We start from the raw sequence: 21,396 nt of genomic DNA, 5'->3' as shown, positions 1-21,396 counted from the left end.
AGGAGGCCTTACACAACATAAATACGCCTTTTATTAATTCCCGTCACTGTTTAATTCAGTACAAAATTATACACAGACTACACTATTCAAGGGAAAAACTTCACAAAATGTATCCAGAGTGTTCCCCCCTCTGTGAAAAATGCAAGATACACTATGGAAATCTGTTACATTGTTTTGCACTATGTCCAAGGCTTCAGGGTTTTTGGTATGATATTTTTACTTATATGTCTAATATTTTTAAAAGTAAGATTGAACCAAATCCGACAGTAATCATCTTTGGGATTTCCAACGAAACACAAAATTTACAACATTCTCAAAAAAGGTTTATGGCATATGCTTTGATTATTGCAAAGAAATTGATCCTGCAGCTTTGGAAAGGCAATGAGACTCCTGTATTAAAAATGTGGCTTACTGAACTTATAAACACTCTTCACCTTGAAAAAATAAGATATAGTATGAATGACAATGTAAAAGATTTTGAATTAATCTGGCACCCTTTACTTATATACCTTGGGAAAATATAAAACTTTGTTTACTTGTTTCTCTTCCCTTTTGCCGACAGCCGGGGTATTGGGACCCCTTATGGGTGACTGCGGGTTTTTTTTTTGTTTTTTTTTTTTTGTTTTTTTTTGTTGTTGTTGTTTAATCATTTGCCTTGTTAGTTTAGAGAAAAAAAGGAGCATAAGCTACACTGTAAAAAAAAATCTGTCAAATTTACGGTAAAATACCGGCAGCTGTGGTTGCCAGGAATATACCGTGTAAAAAATGTGGAATCTGTAAAAGACAATACGGTATACTGGTTTTGTAACCCTAATTTTTAAGGTAGACAACGTATTATTTTACCAAAATCATGATAGAAAAAACCAAATATATTTGTCAATTATACAGCAATTTAATGTAAAAAATGCAACTTTCCATAGCTTTTTACGGATATTTGCAGTAAAAAAAAAGTAATAATATAATAATATTTACAGTAATTTGTTGTTAATTTAACAGTAATAGGATAGACCCTATTATTGTAAATAACTGTAAAAATAACAGAAATATGTTAAACCTTATTAAAACCTTTGACAGTAAAAAACACAGTGAAATTGTATAACAAATTACAGCATTTTATTTTGACCAGATACATTTTACGGTAAATTCCTGGCAACCACAGCTGCCGGTATTTTACCGCTAAAAATACAGTACAATATGAGGAACATAAATGGTTTACCGTACATTTTACATTTGCAACCGCTAAATATAGAAAAATCTAAAGATGCTCATATACAACCAAGGTAGAGAATATTACTGAAACAATGAGAAAATTTGACATACCATTTGAAAACAGACTAAACATATTATTTTCTCTATTCCTACAAAACAGCATAGATCTTGAGAATACAGCATGTGTCCATATATATGGCTGGTAATCCATGGAGGAATGAATAAACATGAAACAAAATATTACCTGCCCCTGACCTATCAACAGTAATGAGTCACTGGGTCCTGCCTTGGTGAAGGAAAGGACTCGGTGGAGTTTCTAATGCGCATGGTGTTGAAGATACAAGCTCTGCAGGAGTACTTCAATGTCCATCAGGAGTTCACTTTGGACTGGCAGGATCCCCTCTGCAGCAAAAAAAATGGACAAAGTTTGATCAGTGCTTGAGCAAAATGCACAGAAATGAACAAAACGTGCTGCCAAAACCAGATCTAATGATAAATGATTTCTTAAGTGTAAAATATACAGTTCTTAAAGGATAGCTATTGTCAAAATGCAACCTGGGCTGTTTTTTTCAGTTTTTTTTTTTTTTACTGTAAACGAGACAAACATATATCTAAAAGCATAATTACGACAAACAAGCCGTTTTTGAGATTGACCGTGATTTTGTTTTGTGGTCAATAGCCAGTGAATGGGAATACTAGGGGGCCGGGGCATAAATTTGAGCACATCAAAATCGATACAGTAAAAAAAACAAAACAAAAAAAAAACAGCCCAGGTTGCGTTTTGGCAATAGTTATACTTTAAATCTACTTATGTAAAAGTTATACATAGACAACGCAGCCCTAATCACAATCATAATTTGTTGGAAAACGTATTTAAGTTTCGTATTGATTTATCATAGAACTTGAAGTTAATGGCTGAATGCATGGTGATGAGACCTATCATTCAATCTACATTTTATAGCGTATGAAACTGCTCACCTGGACATGAACCTGAGCTCGGCTGATTAAGATTAGAGTCTCCTGTCCATCTTTCTTTAGCAAAACTTGAATAATACCACTGCTTACCTCTTATTGAATCTTTGGGTGCAGACTTAATTGAAGAGCCTCGTATAAACAGGCAGGGTGTGATGTGTAGGGAAACCAAAGAATACAGCCGCCATCATTTCTGCCAGAAGACTCATTGGGTGCAACGAAGCTTTCATTGTGGACTGGCTAGATACCTTCTGCATTCAGAAGGAAAACAAGAAGGGCATACACCATAAACAATAATAACTGACAAAAATAATGAGACAAGAAATTAAAGTAACAAAATAAGTGCAAATCAAGTTTCCCTGTGTTACAGTGTAGCTGAATGTTTTTCAACAATTTGATTTACGGTAAAACACATACCAAATATTTCCAGCCAAGGTTTGTTTCAATCTTCAGCATTTTTTTCCTGCCATTGTCTTGAAACTGTTTCATCTGTCTCTCTCATTTGATGCTGTTTACAAAAACAAAACAGCAATATTGTAAAGGGAAAAAGGAAAATTAATTTAATGGGAAAAAAAAGATTATGACCTGAAATCTCACCATTTCCTGAGAGTCACAGGTCCTTTGAGTATCCTTATGGTTTCTGCTCAAATTCAGTGTCTGAAAAGGGCAGGAACAAAACAAACCTTTTTAATCATAATAAAGACAAAATAAGATTTAGAGACAGACGACAAAGAAATGTGTAAAATATCTTCTTGAATCTGTTTACTTTACTAACCTTGAAAGAGACTCTTGGGTCTTAGCTGTGCCACCACCCTTAAACCTTAAAACAGATGGAGATGATATGCTGGCCTGGCTTGAAATTTCCATATTTGGTGCTGTAAAACAATATCACAAACAATAGATTAATTGTACTTTTTGGACCTTGGCCAAAGCATAATAGAAAAAACAGAAAGTCCTTCATGGCTATTGTGCAATGAAATCATAATACTTACTGGTTTGTTTCTCAGATGTCTCCACTCCTAATGATTGTAGTGCCTCCAGTACAATTTCAAGGATTGAGGCAGACAGGTCCGGCAGCACCTTAGTAATGGAACTCCTTATGCTGCCCCCCATTTCCAAGATGTCTGATAAAAGAATGTGAATAAAGGTCAATTTACACCAAGTGGTACCTTTGGTCTTAAAATATGAAGCTGATCTTGCTTGATACTACACTTTTATACAGTGTTTCGTAAGTACCAAACTAACAGCACCATTATTGTGACAGCACACTGTGTTTCAGTGGAACCATTTGGTACCCATACTTCATGTAAGATGTTAATGGATAGAAATCAATTAAGTCAATGGGTTTTGACCAAAAAAATCATTTTATTTAAAACAGCTTACTATCACTTATGTCACACAGAACATCAGCAGGAGGCTCAGTAGAGGGCTCTTCTGATTTCTGCCACAGATCAGACTCTAGCAGACATCTCAAAGTCTCTCTTAAAGGCACATAATAGGCAAACCTATCTTTTCTGTTTTCATCTCTCCCTAAAAATATTTTCTTTGGTTCCGCATAGTTGAAGGCTTTTTTAAAGATCTGAGCTCTGGAGTGCACTGTCCTCAATGGCCCGGTATGACATGCAGAAAAAAGATCATAGCTTTTGACAGACTCACAGACTTTGTTGATGTCCTCCTCTGATAATGATGTGTCATCTTTTAACAGTGATGCAAGTTTACCCAAACTGTATGTCTGTCCCAACTCATGCATGTTCTGCATTTCCTCTACAATGTTCTGTATGGTTGAAGCAGGCAGTAGAAACTGACCCTGCAATTTTAAGTAGAATAGTGAAACGTTTCTCAGAAAAAGATCACAGAATTCAGGGGGCATTTCCATGTTATCTTCATGTGTAATAGACTGTGCAGCAGGCTCGGAAATCAAGGGTACAAAGTCATCTGATGTGGTTGGAACAGATGATGATTGACATGCAGACTCTCTATATAAATCACCAATGCTGCTGTCTGAAAACTCTGTGTTTACGTGACATGTGAGCAGTAAAAGATGATTTAACTCTAAAGGTATTTGTGCATCCTCTTACTGGACAAGTGACCACGTGTCCTTCCACAATATGGCTCTTCAGATGAGCTATTAACTCTTTAGAGTTCTGACACTGACGTTCACACATCGCCATTGCACATGTAAACGAAGAAACCACCACCACACCAGTGACATGGGTGGGGGCAGAGTGTCTTCGGTAAAAATGAGCCGCGCCATACCTGGTGTATGTCTGCTTGCAGCCTGCTTCAATACACCGAAAGAAACAACGTGGCTCATTCCGATGCAGTTTACAATGAAGCACGTAGCCCCTTGATGACTGAACTACCTTACCACAGAAATTACACATTAACATAACTCCATGTACTTTGGTAATTCCTCCCTAGCGAATTAAGCACGCCATATACAGAAAGTAATCCAGAGCAATGCTTCCCTCGCAACAGTAATGCTAACTCAACTCACAAATGCTAACTAAATTCACAACCTCACTCATAAAAAACGAACTGCTAAAATTATCTATAAACGCTGGGCTGGTGGATTTTTATAACAGAGATAACTTGAAGTTGCATGTACTCACCTCACCTCGAACTAATTGTAAGCTGCCAGGATGTCTACAAATTCCGAAGATGCTGTGGTCCAAGCAGCAATAAATGGCGCTAATATACGAGTTCAAAACTGTGTCCGTTAGCGAAGCCAACTTGAGTCTCCTGCATGAAAAAAAGAGCGGTTGGCACACAGCTCAGCAGCGCGCCGCGCTATTGGTCATTTTCAGGTGACGTCATCCCGCAATGTAACGTCGCTCTTTGTTTCTTTAGGAGGTTCGAATTTGATCAGAAGTCACGTCTGCAGACCGCTGCAGCCACGTCTTGCCTTGCTTCCCCCTTTTTTGGTGAAATGGTTCGCTCATACTGCACAATGTTGCTACCAGATTTTTTTTCTCTGCAATTCGAACGTAAAACGTCTGTACACAGTTTACCAGCAGTTTAGCTACCAATCAACAGCGATCACACAAATTCAAAATTTAAGGCCGACCCACTTAAGGTGGTCTGATAATATGGCGTGAAACACAACAACATAAAGTTGTTTTAAAATAATAATTAAAAAAGATTATTGAAATCAATTTTATTCACAACCATAAACTTTATTTTTAACATCTTCTTTTGCTGTTGATTTTTTTATCAGAAGGTTAACAATGATATACTGCAGGCCTAACTTTTAATCTGTATATCAGTATCTGAATTTTAAAATAAAAAAATACTATCAGTTTTATTGTCTTTCACTGCTGATATTTGCTTTTTTTTTAATGGTATGTACTGGTTGTATTATTACGGTGGACCCTATTTTTTAACATCTTGTTTCTGTAAAAATGAATGTTTTTGTTTGCTTAAAAATCTACAGCTTTATACTGTGAATTCCAATGTGCACAACCCCAAAAGATGTAGTTTTACTCAAATAATACCGTAAAATCTAAGTTTTTCAGACATTTTCAACATTACAATATGTAATTGTAAAATGTATGCATATTTATTTGTTTTCACAGAAAATATTTATAATTTCAACATTTTATTACAGTAAAAAACAAAGTTTTATCCAGTCTCACAATTAACGGTTATTCAATCTATTTAATACAGTAAAAGGAAGTTTTTGATTTTACGCTCCATTACCGTTGGAATTTGACGGTGTTTTGCTGTATATTTTACTGACTTTTTTTACAGTGTATGTTATGTCAATTTGTAAAAACTACAATCATGATACTTGCTCTCAATAAAAATATTTGAAACAAAAACGTTTTAAAATAAGAAAGGAAACCGACTTGTCCTGATGAAAGGAGTTATACAACATTGCCTTTACATCTGTTATTGATGCAGAAACCACATTTTATTCAGTTTATTCACCCAGTAAATAAAAACTTAGTTGGCTAAAATTTAATGAGAACATGATTGGATTGCTAGCCTTTCAGTGAACCTGTATTTCCCACACATTTTCCAAATTGATGCAGCTGTCATAACAACATCAGTTCAATTTAGAAATCTATAAATTTCACCGGATCGTTAACAACTGACCTCAGACTCGAATAAAAGTGTTTTGATAGACTACAGAGTTAAGTGGAAAAAGAAGTGTGTGAATGTTTGCAAAGCAGTAAAATGGATTAAAACATATTATTAAATGAATGTACTTCTTTGACATTTATTTTGAAAATAAATTGTTCAGTGCAAAATCATGCAGGGGGATGCTCATGAAATGACTTTTCTGGTGATATTATGAAACATTGATAGCAAGATCTGGTCTTAGAATTGTGAAAGTAGTTAAATATCGCTAAAAAAAAATTCCTAAAAGACTTTTTGCATCAATAAAATAAAATAAATTTTTAAAAATCAATGTAGAAAACTTTAGGTTAAAAATGGAATATAAAAGTCAAAAATCGCTTTATTACTGAAAAACTTAATAAATAAACAAGACAGAAGCCAGGAACAGAAACCGAGAACTTAAAGGAAAAAACGAGGACCTAAGTACACACAAAGTAATTATGGAGAACGGAAACAGCTGGGGTAAGCAAGACACAGGTGAAAAAAATCTAATTAATGAGATAAGGGGAAGCAAAACTATACACAATGCACAAGAGATGAGGGACTATTAAAATAAAACAGGATGTAACAAATTCTAAAACCACACTAAGACATATGGACTTGGCACAGCTGGGGAGATGGTAAAAAGAGGTAAACAAACATGGAAATAAGACTGACTTCCACAGGAGACACTGAGGAAAAGATACTTGGGACAAAAAGGGAACTAGATAATCAAACAAGAAACCATAAGGCTGTGGAGCTCAAACACAAATCTCATCATAAGACTGAACCTAAAGACCTGCAGAACAGGAGCGCAGAACTTATACAAAGTTAATCAAAACAATAAAAACCCGAAACATCCCAAAAACTCCAAACCTGGGAGCATGACAGAACTCAGGGAAACCCTTCTCTGTGCTGTTTTCATGCTCACTCCATGATTGTGCAGGACTTCTCCTGGTGTTTCTGTTTGTACTGCAGTTGAAAAAATATACTATGTTATAGCTATAGTGACTGGCTACTTATATCCTATAATGCTGTCACTACTACTTACCTATGGGTGTAATAAACTTCAAAGTTAAGTTTAGAGTTAGGGTCTCTGTGTCAATGTGGCACATTTCAGATTAATCTACAATTATAATGGATAGCAGGACACATCCCTGCTAGATTCCATCATTCTTTTCTGAATTCAATAAAACAAAAGCATTTTCTATTTATTATACTTTCACTCTAGGCTGGAGTCTTTCCCCTAGACTTAGTGGATTGGCATTGTTTTCTCCTATGTGTCATCTTCCCTGGGTTTTTGATGGATCACTCCTCTTGGTAAACAATAAAGTGTATCAAGGAGCAAAGATGGTGAGAGATTGAATACAGTGGGAGGAGCTGATTACCTCTTATCTTTCTCTTTCTCTGGAGTGAGAGGGCACAGTTTTCTAAAGGACCCTTAGACTCATCTGTACTCGGCTCGAAATAAAATTTGGCATGCCCTCAAAGACTGTGAAGTTGGCTGCTGGGCAAGTAGAAAAGCAATACTCACTGTGACCAGAAATGTGTGCTTCTATGCCAGAAGGTGGAATTTGGATGTTTATGAAATTTCTCTGGAGAAAAATTCCTAATAGTAAAACCAAACTGAACATGCCAAAAAATAACAGCTAAAAACACAACTGAATTTGGATTAATTCAAAATTAGTAATATAAGCTGCATGACAATGATACCTATTATGGAACCATTTACAAAAGGTGATGAACTCTGTTTTTGACATAAGCCAAGTGCTTTGTTGGATAGTGCCCATTGTTTTAGTGTTTAATTTCAGTTCAAGCCACACTATTTCCACAGTATTTGTAATAACTAGCCTCTTAAGCACCTTGAGGCAACTGGTGTTGTGATTTGGCGCTATGTAAAAAAAGAGGCAAAGCAATTGAATGAATGATTTCTAGTGCCCGTAGTGTTAAACTAACTGGAGAACACATTAGATGATCACCGAACCTCTCCTTCTTCTCTGGTCAAACAAACAGGTAACACACAGTGGCAGGGTGTTTATCACCATAGCAGGCTGGAGGGTGATCTGAGTTTAGATCAGATCAGCTATGTTATGAATACCTCTGCGGCTGACATCCACTAGCTGTCATGCAGTCCTCCTACACATTTTATAAAGGTTAACGGGCACATGTCAAACTACTAGCCTACTAGCAGGCTGAGTGGCCCACAGAGGAGAAAGTCCTCACCTCCCCTCACCTCCAGCAATATGCCTTACTTGTAATGATTCTCAGGGCTGTTACTACTAGGCTTCGATTATATGGGTGCCCATAGTTGGGCTTTAAACATGCTTAGTTTACAGTTTGCTTTGCCCTTAAATATGCAGCTGAGACCTGCTGAGGGTTCATCCCATTGACATTAAGGGCCTGTTCACTGCACTTACTTGAATACATAAAAATGCCCTCTAGTTGGACATTTCCTCCAGGCCCTGTTGTTAGCAAGTCTGTCTATCCAGACACTGTGGCTTACCAGAAGTTTTACCCTAAATCTCTGGAGTTACTTACCATAAGAGCCTCCCACCAGTTCCATCACTGACCTTGTATCTTTGTGTATTAAGAAAACAACACATAATCAGAATACAGACCCCTGGGACTGCAGTAGTGATTGTTTTAAAGGTGGCTCACATCGGGCACCGTGCATGAACCCAGAGGACTGTCCCTAAAGATGGATGTTCTTGTGGCACTAAACTGTGTAATTAACACCAGGAGAGGAACTTTCATTCTAACTGAGGTGCCTGTCGTCCAGATGTGTCATGATGGGTCAAATAGGGTGATGAATGCAGCAAGACTTAAACTCTGCTTTGTGCTTCATGCAAGTTGAGGTCACAGAATTGGGGATGGTGCTGTTACCACCATTAAAGGACAAGTGCAAACTGTGAAGAAGTGACTCACTCTTCACACCTTTGTAAAACATGGATACTTTCCCAGGGTCTGGCCTCCAACGACATAAAGTTTGTGGAGTGATTCTCCTGTGTACTTACACTCATGATGCAGCTGACTTGAGTGTCTCATTCTGCCCTTTCTCCTTACCCTTGTCTCCATCTTCCTTGCTCCCTTCCCTTACTCTGTCCTTCCATTTATAGGAAGCCTTAATAAAGGCTAATAGTTTTCCCCAGAGTTAGGGAGTAATGAAGTACAAATACTTTATTACTGTACTTAAGTAGAACTTAAATAGTACTTTAGTTATCAGGTATCTGTACTTTATTTTAGTAGTTCTTATTCTGACAACTTTTTACTTTTACTCCCTACATTTTTAAATAAATATCTATACTTTCTACTTCTTACATTTTCAAAACAGGTTCGTTACTTTTGGCCTGAACAGTAACACATGAAAGGCAATGCCGTTTGTGTAGTAATCACCAGAGGATATTGCATAAAAAGAGATGAAAGATTCAAAACTGTGTCATAGTCTGGGTTTACAGTCAGGCGGCGTTTTTTTTTTTTTTTTTTTTTTGGCACAACACCTGAAAGACTGCAGGTGTCCATAAGCTGCGCTTGCGGTACTTTAGCATCTAGCTAGCTAAGACGAGCGAACATAAAGTGAGCAACTTGAAGCATTTCTATCAGCTCAGCAAACACACAAACTATTTATGTGCAGTTTGTCGCACAGTGTGTTGCTAGCTAAAGGCTGCTGTATTTCACATGGAAAGAAAAGAAAGTAAGCTAACGACACTCAGAGATGGAGAAAGATAAGAAAGGCAGGATAGGAAGAAGGGGTTAGATTTAAAGGTGAAGACTGCTCAGTGGAACCATAAATTAAAAACTTACATCTTATTTTTTAAATCACATATTGGGTCTGCACATGTAACATTATTCATGTTGTGAAGTGTGCTGCAAAACAAACTGAGGTAGAGTAACTGTGTCATCTAAAGGTTGCATGAAAATACTCTGCAGGTTAGAGCAGGATAAACAGGTTAGATTGCTGTACCGTGATGGGTTTAGATCAGCTGATCAGAGCCTGTACATTATTGTGCATTATGATTCTTTTCCCCGCGCTGAGCCATTTCAACCAATTTTAGGCATCTACCACCTGCTGAATCCCACTTTAACCTCTTCCCTGCTCATTTTCTTTTTAGAGGCAAAGTCACCCTCTACAATGTAGGCAACAGAAAACAGTTATTTTTTTCAATTTCCCCTTTTCTCTGCTCATGTTCTGCTTATCTGATTCAAGCTGAGACTATTTATTACACTTAAAATGTAATACTAAAGTTTGTATTTACATCTGATAATAATATTTTAAGGTTACAAGGTTCAGTTAGCTTTTCATAAAAATAGCTGGTAGATGTCCTCCAAAGACTTACTTTTTTATGATGAGTACATTTCAGAGCCTGTACTTTTTTACCTTTACTTGAGTAAAGAAGTTGAACTAGTATTCCAACTTTCACTGGAGTACTTTTAACACCACCTGAATGCATATATTTCCTGGCCCTTCTTTTTCATCATTATTTGTACTTTTTGTTCAGATTTTGTGTGAACTAGAAATGCTTGTTAACAATGCAGTGTCTAGCTACAGTCCAATAAAAGCCCCAAAAACCTCCATGCAAACAAAATAAAATAAAACACAAATGATGTGACATGAAATCTTGACATCAGCCCTGACAGTTTAACAGTGTTTTTTTTTTTCTATCAAGCTTTCCATTAATCATGATTAGTGGGGGGAGTGGACCAGTAACTGCAGCTCTCTCTGTTTGAGATGCCCATAAGGGTCTGACCTGTTTACTACCTTCACTGCAGCTCTGTCTGCCGTGCCTAACAGAGTTATCCATCTCTCAGCCAGCATCCTGCACCCACTCTCCTGTTTTCCTAATGATCACCTCCCCTCAAGCACTAACTCACCATGGAAGGAGGTGGAAATGTGATTTTTTTTTTCTCACTGCCTGACTTACAATTTTCGCCTTCTCTTTATATGTCTATATTTATACAATGTGCTAAGTACAAATGCATTCACACAATGTTCAAAATTCCTGGTTCTCACCTTAAGTACATCAATAAAAAAGGTGAAACCGTGACCTTAAGAGGTATGATAAACACAGAATGGGCTGTTCAAACAGGCTTGGGGTGTTGTCCTTTTTATAGCTTACACTGAGTGTCTCCATGCTCTGCTGCACAACTGCGCAGACGTTGTTGAAATCCTTTGTCACGGAATTGATTTGTGCGTCTCTCATTCTCATTTAATGACTCTCTCCTTTTCCTCTTCCTTTGTGAATCCTCTCCTTGCTGGTAATTCGACGTGACAGGTGTGGTTCCTGTTCCTGTGCTGAGGTGAGAGGCAAAGCTCGGAACTGGCAGCGGCGCTGGTTGTCTAAGTTGGTTTAGCTTTATCCCTGTATCTGCATTAAAGCGAGAGGTTGTGGCTATAAACTCAAAGTGCCAGCAAATTTGGCTCAAATCAATTGAATGACCGCTACATGCTAAGTTGCAGAGAAGACCATTTATATCTTAAAGGAAAAAAAATAATTTGAGTATATACCACTGTTGCTATGCCAGCATTTTCTCAGATAGGTAGGACTTAACTTTAATCACAGTTAACTGTGTATTCCAATTACACCTGCTAGTGTCATGTGTGTGCAAAGTGCGCATGCCTTTTTTTCTTGCGCTAATCAAATCTGGGTTTAATTTGTTTTCTTCTCTTAGGATTCAGGTTGAATGTGGCTTACATTGTTGGTTCAGTGACTTGTATAGTGAAAGAAGGCTGAGCAAGCAAGAAGTCTAGTATTATCCACCACAATCTCCGTGGTGGAAAAGGGATAACATGCTGCAATCTGATTTTATTTTTTGTAGCAGAATGGGACAATCAGCGTAAAGATACAGCAGTATTCATTTGCATCATAAAGTGGAGTGGGAAGGTTGTAGAAGCTTTTCTTTTTTTCCCCTCTTTCTGCTGTCTGGTTTGCTGAAAAGTTGGATGTGAGTCAGTCATTAAGCTAGTAATGCTTTTCAGACGTTAAACTGAGCTTAAACTCAATATGCCCAGAAAGTTACATCAAGAATCCAGCTTTCTTCTTTCCTATTTACTTTGTTTTTTTCTCGATTAGCTGTTTTGTGACAGCAATTCTTCCTTTATGGCATGTCAGAGAAATAAACATCACATCATCAGTGTAGTAGCATTAAATACAGAAATCTTCAAACAACATAATATAAATAAAAGCTCAAAAGACAACCTACCTGTCACATGTGGATCAAAGTGTGAACTATTTGATGAGTCTTAACCCACCCATTGTGCACTGCAGAAGGAGCAAAGCTATTGTAAATCGTGTGCAGCAGCGGTGGTGACTGATTTGTTCGCAACAGATGTTCAAGCCTCAAACGATCCCTTGATTGTTCCTCCACCATTTCCCAGAGGCTACGATACACAGGCTGGAAACCCACAAATAGCTCCAGCTAAATAAACATCAGCTGAATGTCAACCTGATTGTCTCTGAAACCTGTTTGTTCTTTAAATGGATTTGGGATTCACTGTGGCATTTACTTATTGTAGCAAGTTATTAATGCTCTCTCAATATTACACCAATAACTTTGGAAATTCAGATTAGGTCTATAGCTTGCCGTCAGCAATTTTCTATATGATTCATCTTCGCTCTGTGCTGAGGAGCACTTAGATATCTTTATGGATAAATTGTAAGTTTAAGGGTATAATGTAGTAGCACATTTAAATGCCGCCTTTCGTTTAAATAATTATGTAATCCTAGCATGGTCCAGAGCATGAAAAAGCTCACTGGATCCTATGTGGAGCAACATAACATCTTTACAGCTTCAGTGCTGTGTAATTGGAATCAGCCTTCAAAAAGGACCCACTGGGAGATCCAAACGAGAAGAAGCACTCAGTTTGTGTTTGACTGGGGTTGGGGGGCGGGGTTGGGGGGCGGGGGGTTGGGGGGCAGATCCCTTGATCAAACCCTCTTTTAACCTCAAAAAGGGGTGATGAAGGGTGACCACAGGGGTGTCCATTCTGAGCTCTTGACCGCTGCCTTTGGATGGTGGTTGTTATGGGATACAGGCCAACCCAGTGCAATCTGCTCCAAAGGCACATCTCACACATACTCTGCCTCGATGATGACCTGATTTAAAGGCTGCCCTCCACTGTTTTTCAACCTGGTTGTGTGTGTATTTTCCTTAACCCAATTTAGTCTTTCAGTGTAAGACACAGAGAGGCTAATGACTAGCCTAAGCTGCAGGCAAATGGACCATATTGATGCAGTCTTTGCTTTTATGGGTGCAAACTTCCCTTTATTTGGATTTCAAAAGGCAAACTAAATAAAAATGTAAAAAAAAAAAAAACACTGTAAGACTTTGGACACTTTAAAATACCATAAACTGAAATCATTCATCTCCTACTGCTGAAAATATACAGAAGGAAATTGAAAGATTTACATTAGGATTATTGTGCAAAGACAATGTAAACACTAATAAAGACTAAGCTTTCACAGAAGCGTTCGAGGCAGCGTTCTAGGTACATGCTGAGGACTGGTGCTGAAGGTGAGCAACATTAAGAAAATGCTTGTCCTCAGGCAGGTTCTCAGGATTTGCAATCTGCACAGATATTTTCTATAACTGGGTAAAAGCGAAGAGAACATTACTGGGTTGTGTTTACTGGGACACATTAGATGATGGAAGGCCAGAAACATGTAAGTAATCTCTTACTACGTTAACTGCATAAGAAGATTGGGAATACATAAAAGATTCAGCGAATCTAGATCTAAAGAGCAAGGTGAGAACAACATCTTTATGTAGGAATTTCATATAAGCAAAAGCTTGTGATTTAGGCTAACTGGTCACGTTTGTGCTGACAGTTAAATGAGAAAACTGATACAATGCTTACATGTGTCTGCATAAGCCACAGCAAGGAAACAGTAAGTAACAGTATTGGCAAAGCACAACTATTTTGTTACACTGTTGTCTTAAACGGCATGTTCAAGTAATACAGTGGTTACATTTATGACCTCATGTTTATATTATAAACACTCATTAACCACTTTATTAGGTAAACCTGTCTATGCTAAGACTAATATCTAATCTGTTTATCACATGGCAGCAATGTGGTGCCTTTAGCCATGTAGCCATCGTCAAGACAACCTGCTGAAGTTCAAACTGAGCATCAGAATGGGCAGAAAGGTGACTTAATTGATTCTGAACTTGGCATGGTTTTTGGTGCCAGACGGGCTGCTCAGAGTTTTTCAGTAACTGCCGATCGCTTGGTTTTTCCCACATGACCATCTGTAGGGTTTACAGGGAAAATGTCCAGTAAGTGGCAGTTCTGTGAGAGAAAGTGCCTTGTTGATGGCAGAGGTCAGTAACAGTAACAGTAACTTCAACAATTATTCATTACAACCATGGTATGCAGAAGAGTATCTCTGAATCTACAAGGTTGGCTGCCAAGTTTCAACAGAATTTGTTGTAAACAACATGAAAGAATGGTTCCCTCCTTTCCCTATATTAATGGTTCAAGCTGATGATGATGATGTAATACTGCACAAGCTATTTACTTGCCTGGAACTGTTGCCAAAATCTCAGATTTTGTGACACGATGTCACAAGGTCATATTAAACTGGTTTCCTGAACAAGACAATGAGTTCATTGTACTCAAAGCATATCGTATAAAGACCTTTGAAGGCTCAAGTAGAGTCAAAAATCACTATTTACCATTTAACTTTGTAATGTAGTGGAATGAGAGGTCCACGTCTTCGATGTGCAACCGACAAATCCACAGTAACTGTGTGATGCTATCATGTCAATATGAAGAAAAACCTTCCTAAAATATATTTTGTTCCCTTTTGCACAAAAAATGATTGAAAAACAAAGTTAATGACATTAGAACACTGTACAGTATCTCTCACTGAAACACTATAGGCATGAAAAACAACTGACTCGGTGACAGTGACAAATATATTAAGTGGTCTATATTGTATTATAAGAAATTAAATCTTAGCAAACCCATCACAAGTTTTAGTGTTGCTGTTCTGTAGTGAATATGGAGAACAGAACAAGAGAAAGCTACAGAGATTCTAGTTCTCATATCTCTTGATCCTCTTCACTCTTTAAAAACATAAGTAAAACTAATTAAAAGAGGTTATGCATATGACAAATGCAAGTTATATCAGCAATAGAGAAATGTAAATAGTCTTTTGTTTGTCCTTCGTCACATTGAGCCTCTGGAGAAGGTGATCGTTTGCTTGCTCTTTCTGAGCTGTCATGAGAAAAGCATCACTGCTGCTGCTTCTGCTGCCTCCAGACTCCAAGCAGGGCAGGCTGCCGCCAAATTGATAAAGTGAGCCATTTTGCACACGGGCAAGATTACTCTCAAGGACAGAGATTAAAGTGGCTTGTGTTTGAGTTGTAACCCCCTCCAACACACATATACACATGCACGCAAATGTGTATTAAGCAGAGGTAGAGAGAAAAGAACAGGTGCTTGCATTGAAACTGATACTCTGAATCTGTTATTTTGTACCATGATCACATCATTATAATGTTAAAAAACAACTTACATCGTTGTACAAAAGTCTTGAGAAACCACTCATTTCTTTGTATTTTGTTTCCAAGGAGCCAGTCTTGTCTTCTTTTTTTTTTTAATGGGTCCAGGCTTTCTGAAGCCGTTGGCTGCTTTTTCCACAGATTTTCAGTTTCAGTCCTTGTATCTAACCATCTTCACAGGAACCTTTTTTTGTTTGTTTGTTTTGTTTTTGTTAAACCACTTAACACTGACCCATGAATCATTCAAGCTTAAAACTTACCAACTCAGGGGATAATGAGTTTTATTTGTTAAATGTTATATTTAGGCACTTTGTTAGTAGCAACCTGTCACAAAAATACATCATTTGTCCACATGAAAAAAAAAGCAGACCAAAGTATATGGTTTATTAAGGAAGAGGATTAGGGCCACTGGAAAAAAAAAAGTGGGCACATTTTTCTTTCTTTTCCTAGAATTCTGAGGGGGCAAAAGTCAGTCAGAATTCTGAGATTAAAGTCAGAATTTAATGACTTTTTTTCAGAATTCTGAGAAAACGTTAGAATTCTGAAAAAAAAGTCATTAAATTCTGACTTTAATCTCAGATTTCTGACTTTTTTTTCAGAATTCTGACTTTAATCTTAATATTCTGAGAAAAAAGTCAAAGAGTCAAAAGTTTTCTTAGAATTCTGACTTTTTTCTCAGAATTCTGAGAATAAAGAAAGTCCAAAGTGTTTTCTAAGAATTCTTAGATTATAGTCACAATTCTGACTTAAATCTGAGTTCTGAGATTAAAGTCAGAATTCTACCAGCCATAAACTTGGCAAATCCCTGCATGGTGTGCAGTGTATCCTTAAAGACAACTGAGGAAACTGGACTAGTGGAGGACAAAAGAAGAATTGGCAGCCCTACAAAACTATCTACAGAAAATGAACAGTATCTAAAAGTCATGTCCTTAAATAAATAGTAAATAAAATCCAATAAAGACCTGACACAGGTCTTGATAGATGGATGTGGCCCTGCAGTTGATCCATCTACTGTTTTATGAAGCCTCATCAGAGATTTCTCGCTACCATTAGCTAAACAAATTGCAATAAGTGACAGGAATGATGAGCTGTCCTAAAATAAGCTTTAAGGTGGCTTACAGGTTTATTGGTGCCATTATGCAACATAGATTTGTCGTTGTAGAACACATTTCAGCTAATGTGTGGCCAAATAAGCTCACAGAGTGCAGCTTTCCTGGAAATTTCAATCTGATTATTGGTAAACCAAGCAATAAAATTAATTTTGACATTCATGCTATTTTTCTATATAGTTGTCATCAAATACAAGTCTAGATTTTGTTTTTAAAAAAATTAGATTTTGTACTTGTGAATCTGAACGATGCTTCAAAACCACTTTTTTATTCTTTGCATTTGCAATCAAACGCCATTCAGTTGAAAATAACAAATGATGTTTTCTGATCAGACGTGACATGGATATATATTTTGCCAGTAGCTGAGGCGTTCTTGAGAGTGAAATTCCCTTTAGCACAAAGTTAACGATTAGACGCTCTTGTAAGATTCAACACAACACCCTCTCTTCCTGACTGGTACTTATCAGAGCAGAAAGCCTTAATTAATTCATGGCCGGCTGATGTTCTGCAAAGACTGGCTGAGTATAAATTATTGTGCATTGTTGAATATGTAAACAGCTGGCAACCAGATAAGTTCATATGTGCTGGGAATTCAATGGAAGGCCAGCTAGACTACAAAATAAACAATAAATTTGTTGTGCTGAATGTATCAAATGTTAGATATTATGGTCTCTAAAAATGCTAAAAAACCTTCATATTTAACATACTTGGAGTTAAGGACAAAGCTAAATTGTATGCTTGTAATGCTAGTTCAAATCATAATTAAACATCAAAATAATGTGCTGCTAAACATTATTTAATCCCACGTGACAGTTTTTTGAAAGATTAAATGGAAAAGTGTTTGTGGTATTTCTGTTTGATGGAACAGAGCAGCCATGAAAACAAGTCTTTGAATTTGAATATTTAATTCCGTGTAACATCAACGCTTCAGTATTATGGATTATTTTTCCAACTTTATGCCTTGTTAATGATGAAAAATATACAAAGACATTATTACAATCCTGTTGCACACGTCTTGGTATTTTGTTTCTTTTTATCTTTAGTGACAGCCATTTATCCAATTATTCTTTCAGCGCACCAGCTGTCCACTAAAGGGGCCCATCTATCTATCTATCTGACAATGTCTCACATTTTCTTGTGTAATTACATTTTTGGCAATTTTTCCTTCCCATCTTTGACTAGAATGGAAATCATTCCCAATACTGCCCAGAAAAGCATGCTGTGATATGATGCAGTCTTTGATATTAGTCTCTACAAACTCAACAGACCAGGATCTTGATTTGTTCACTACCTCTATGCGTTTATGTGGCCTCTGCATCCAGTTAAGAGCTACTCAGTGCAATAATTATAGCACTTCTGCTGCACCATCCTTCAGCACTCTGGAGTGTCTTTAAGCTTTTGCCCAGCGCGTTCTATTCAAATCATGAATTGGATGAGTCTGTTACACATTCCCTTGACATTAGAGCACAATTTCAAAGGACACCAGCATGCACTTAATCTGGAAATCTGTGAAGGACATCTTTAAGCCAGCCTCTCACACTGTAGGTATCACAAAATACCAGAGGCACTTTGCTCTTCTACATGACTACTAAGCTCTGAAACCTGTCAAAATTAAACATCAGCGTTAGGGGCATTGAATTAGGGGTTCTCACATTTAATGGACAACGTCCCCCTGATGTTATCACTGCGAAAGAAGTCACCTTATACTAAAATAACACTCTGTGCTCATTTCCTCTAAAAGAAGGAAGATTTATCCATGCATAATTGAGAGTTGGACCATATGTGTCAAGTGTTCCTCTGACTGTGAGGTGTCCACACTTGAAAAAGACCAGACTTTGAATTTCACTCAACTTTATTTAGACCAACTAGTTTGATAGCTGGTAGGTAGCAGCAGGTAAAAAAACCTTTCAACACAAAAATAAAGAACATTCCATTAACCATTCAGATAAATTACATGCATTACACAGAAGACAGATGAAATAACAAAATACACTTCAGTAAAGCCATTTACCATGTGGTTAACTGTGTTAATTTAACTGTGGTTCTTAAATATACAAAATGTGTCTTCTTTGCATTAACACTTTTTTATAAACAATTGTATTTTAAAGTATATATTTTAGAGTTCAAACATTTTAATAGACTTTAAGGATTTTCTTTACAAAGAATTATTTTCTTTAAATCAAAACCAAACATTTATTCACTAGTTTTACGATCCACCCAAGGATTTGGGGTAACTATTTTTAATATTAATTAACATAAATATGTGGGAACACTAACTGCACAAACAATTTATTCAAACTTAAACATTCATTTTTGTCAATATAATTAAACTTAAATGCAGCAACTATTTCCCTAAGCGTAAAACATTTGCACAACTGAGCTTCCATAGTCCCAGATACATCTGCAAAAGCAAAATGTGAACTCAAGAGCTTACCGATAGCCTGTCTTGTTCAAAGTCTTCCTCACAGTGGCAAAGTGCTTTGCTTGCCGTCCTCTCAGTATGTTGCACATGGGTCAAATGACTGCTGCATGCATTTTAAGGTCTACTAGGCACGCCCACCCTTGATTGCTCTAATGTGGCTCACCTGGCAGGGCGGCGCACACCAGGCCGTGCTTAGTTGTTGATTGCACCCAAGGTCTAATCAGCGGCCATGGGCAAGCAGCAGCACCGAACAGGTAGAGGGCAGGAGGAGGAAAAGAGGAATAACAGCCACACCTACTAGGTCAGCGCGACAATATGCTTCGTTATGAATTCAAGGCAGGGTCACTCTGATAGGTCTGTGTGAACCGTGGACTGATCTCTTGTGAATATGGAGAATATGGAGGGAAAGGAAACAGAATATTCAGGGTAAAAAAAAAGCCTATTTGAAGATGACAAACCTATGCTGTATAGAGTATGTAATAACCTTTGTTTATTTAGTTTATTCAATCTGTGATTATGTGACTGTTCCCCTTGACATATTAAATCATTTGCCAGTTTTTGACACCTGCAATTTCCCACTCAAAGGATTTGCCATCATCGGGCTGTTGGTGTTCTCATGTTGCTGTAACTCGCATCAAAGCGCTAATTGTCACACCTTGTTTATAGTTGACAAATGTTTGATTGATTGGCAATGAGCCTAATAGGATCCAGCTTTGAAGCAGTGCTTGCATGCAAGGATCTTTTAGATTAGTGTGTATAGCAAAATTAATCTGTTTACCCTCAGCGTTTCATCACTGCAGAAGGGCAAAGCGAAAATGTATAGAGACTGAATGGGAGGATTCAGTCTGTTTGATGTGCTTGTATGACCTGTGGACTTTTTGTATATAATTTAGTCTATAGAGTATACAGTCAGTAATGCTATGCAGTAGTCTTATCATTCAGTGAAAATGAAGTGTCCACCATCAACTTTTAAAGAAAAATGTTAAATTCACACTATTTCACTTCATTTTCTTTAAATTGAGGAACATTTTTCATGTTCAATTCCCTGCACGTGACTTTAAATATCAATATTTTAAATGAGGTTTATAGAGATATTTGTTCTGCTGAAATCCTTTTGACTCATCACCATGACCTGATCTGTGGAAAACCGGTTACGCTTCTTCTCTTTATATTATCGTCTGATCGCATCATTAACTGGTAATTAAGGGTTTTGTTCACATTACCTGTGATCCACTGAGCCAGAACAGAATGTAAAATTGTAATAGAAGATTTCTGGGATGATGAGTGCCAGTAATTCATTCCTGTTGTGTGCAATTCCAAGATAATTGGAAGGAAGGAAAATAAAATAACTAAAAATGGGGTCATAAAGAACGTACACAATCCATAATATTATTTATTTCTTAATTCTGGTGTTCATTTTGCAAAATGTTGTGAAAGACAAATTAAATGATCTATGTATAGTAACTAAAGTCTTTAGCCACTCTTCATTTCTTTAAACTTTGTTAGGAAAATTGGAGCTAAATATTGTGATTTATTAAAACATGTGCAAACATACATGGAAATGCAGTATATACTGTGAAAAAAAGAATCTCTACAGTTCAAATGAGCTGGAAATTCAATATTTGGTGTGACCACCTTTATTCTTCAACACAGCCTGAACTCTCTTACGCAAGCTTTCTTGTAATTTCTTTAAGTAGTCTTCAGGAATAGCTCTCCCGGCTTCTCCTGTAAAGCCACGCTTTGTTATGCAGACATAGCGATAGATACACTGTCATACTTCTCATCACTCCATAAAACCTTTTGCCACTGATTTCAGGTCTTATGTAACGTAGGATAATGAGGGTTTGGAGAATAATAGCTAGATTAACTGAAAGATACATCTATTCCTATTTCTTAAGCACATGACTTTCAGATATTGTTCATCTGCTATAAATACATTTTTAATCCCGCCACTTCTTTTGTTCTCCAAAAGCTGTGGAGAACAAAGCATGCACAATGCACTTGTGCATGTGTGGTAATGCAAAAATACTCTTATATGAATTGTGAAACTACATTATCTTTAGCATTTTTTAAAAGATT

General features: G+C 37.1%; 1 long non-coding RNA gene across 1 annotated transcript; it reads right to left on the bottom strand.

Annotated features, from left to right (window-relative positions):
* Positions 1 to 1,020: 1,020 nt before the first annotated feature.
* On the bottom strand, positions 1,021 to 5,938 carry LOC147316361 (uncharacterized). The gene is made up of 7 exons (XR_015124469.1): positions 4,794 to 5,938; positions 3,174 to 3,305; positions 2,957 to 3,056; positions 2,779 to 2,838; positions 2,599 to 2,689; positions 2,275 to 2,432; positions 1,021 to 1,611 (listed from the first exon to the last, which is right to left on the bottom strand). It is a non-coding gene; the product is annotated as an uncharacterized LOC147316361 (long non-coding RNA).
* Positions 5,939 to 21,396: the final 15,458 nt, after the last annotated feature.

Source organism: Aulonocara sp. 'chitande type north' Nkhata Bay, linkage group LG13, assembly GCF_057382095.1.
Source record: "Aulonocara sp. 'chitande type north' Nkhata Bay isolate Kocher_YH1m ecotype deep benthic linkage group LG13, A_spYH_male_GT1.1, whole genome shotgun sequence".
In the NCBI taxonomy this organism is placed as follows: domain Eukaryota; kingdom Metazoa; phylum Chordata; class Actinopteri; order Cichliformes; family Cichlidae; genus Aulonocara; species Aulonocara sp. 'chitande type north' Nkhata Bay.
The sequence above is the reverse complement of the archived record's forward strand: the minus strand, read 5'-3'. Positions and strand labels throughout refer to the sequence as shown.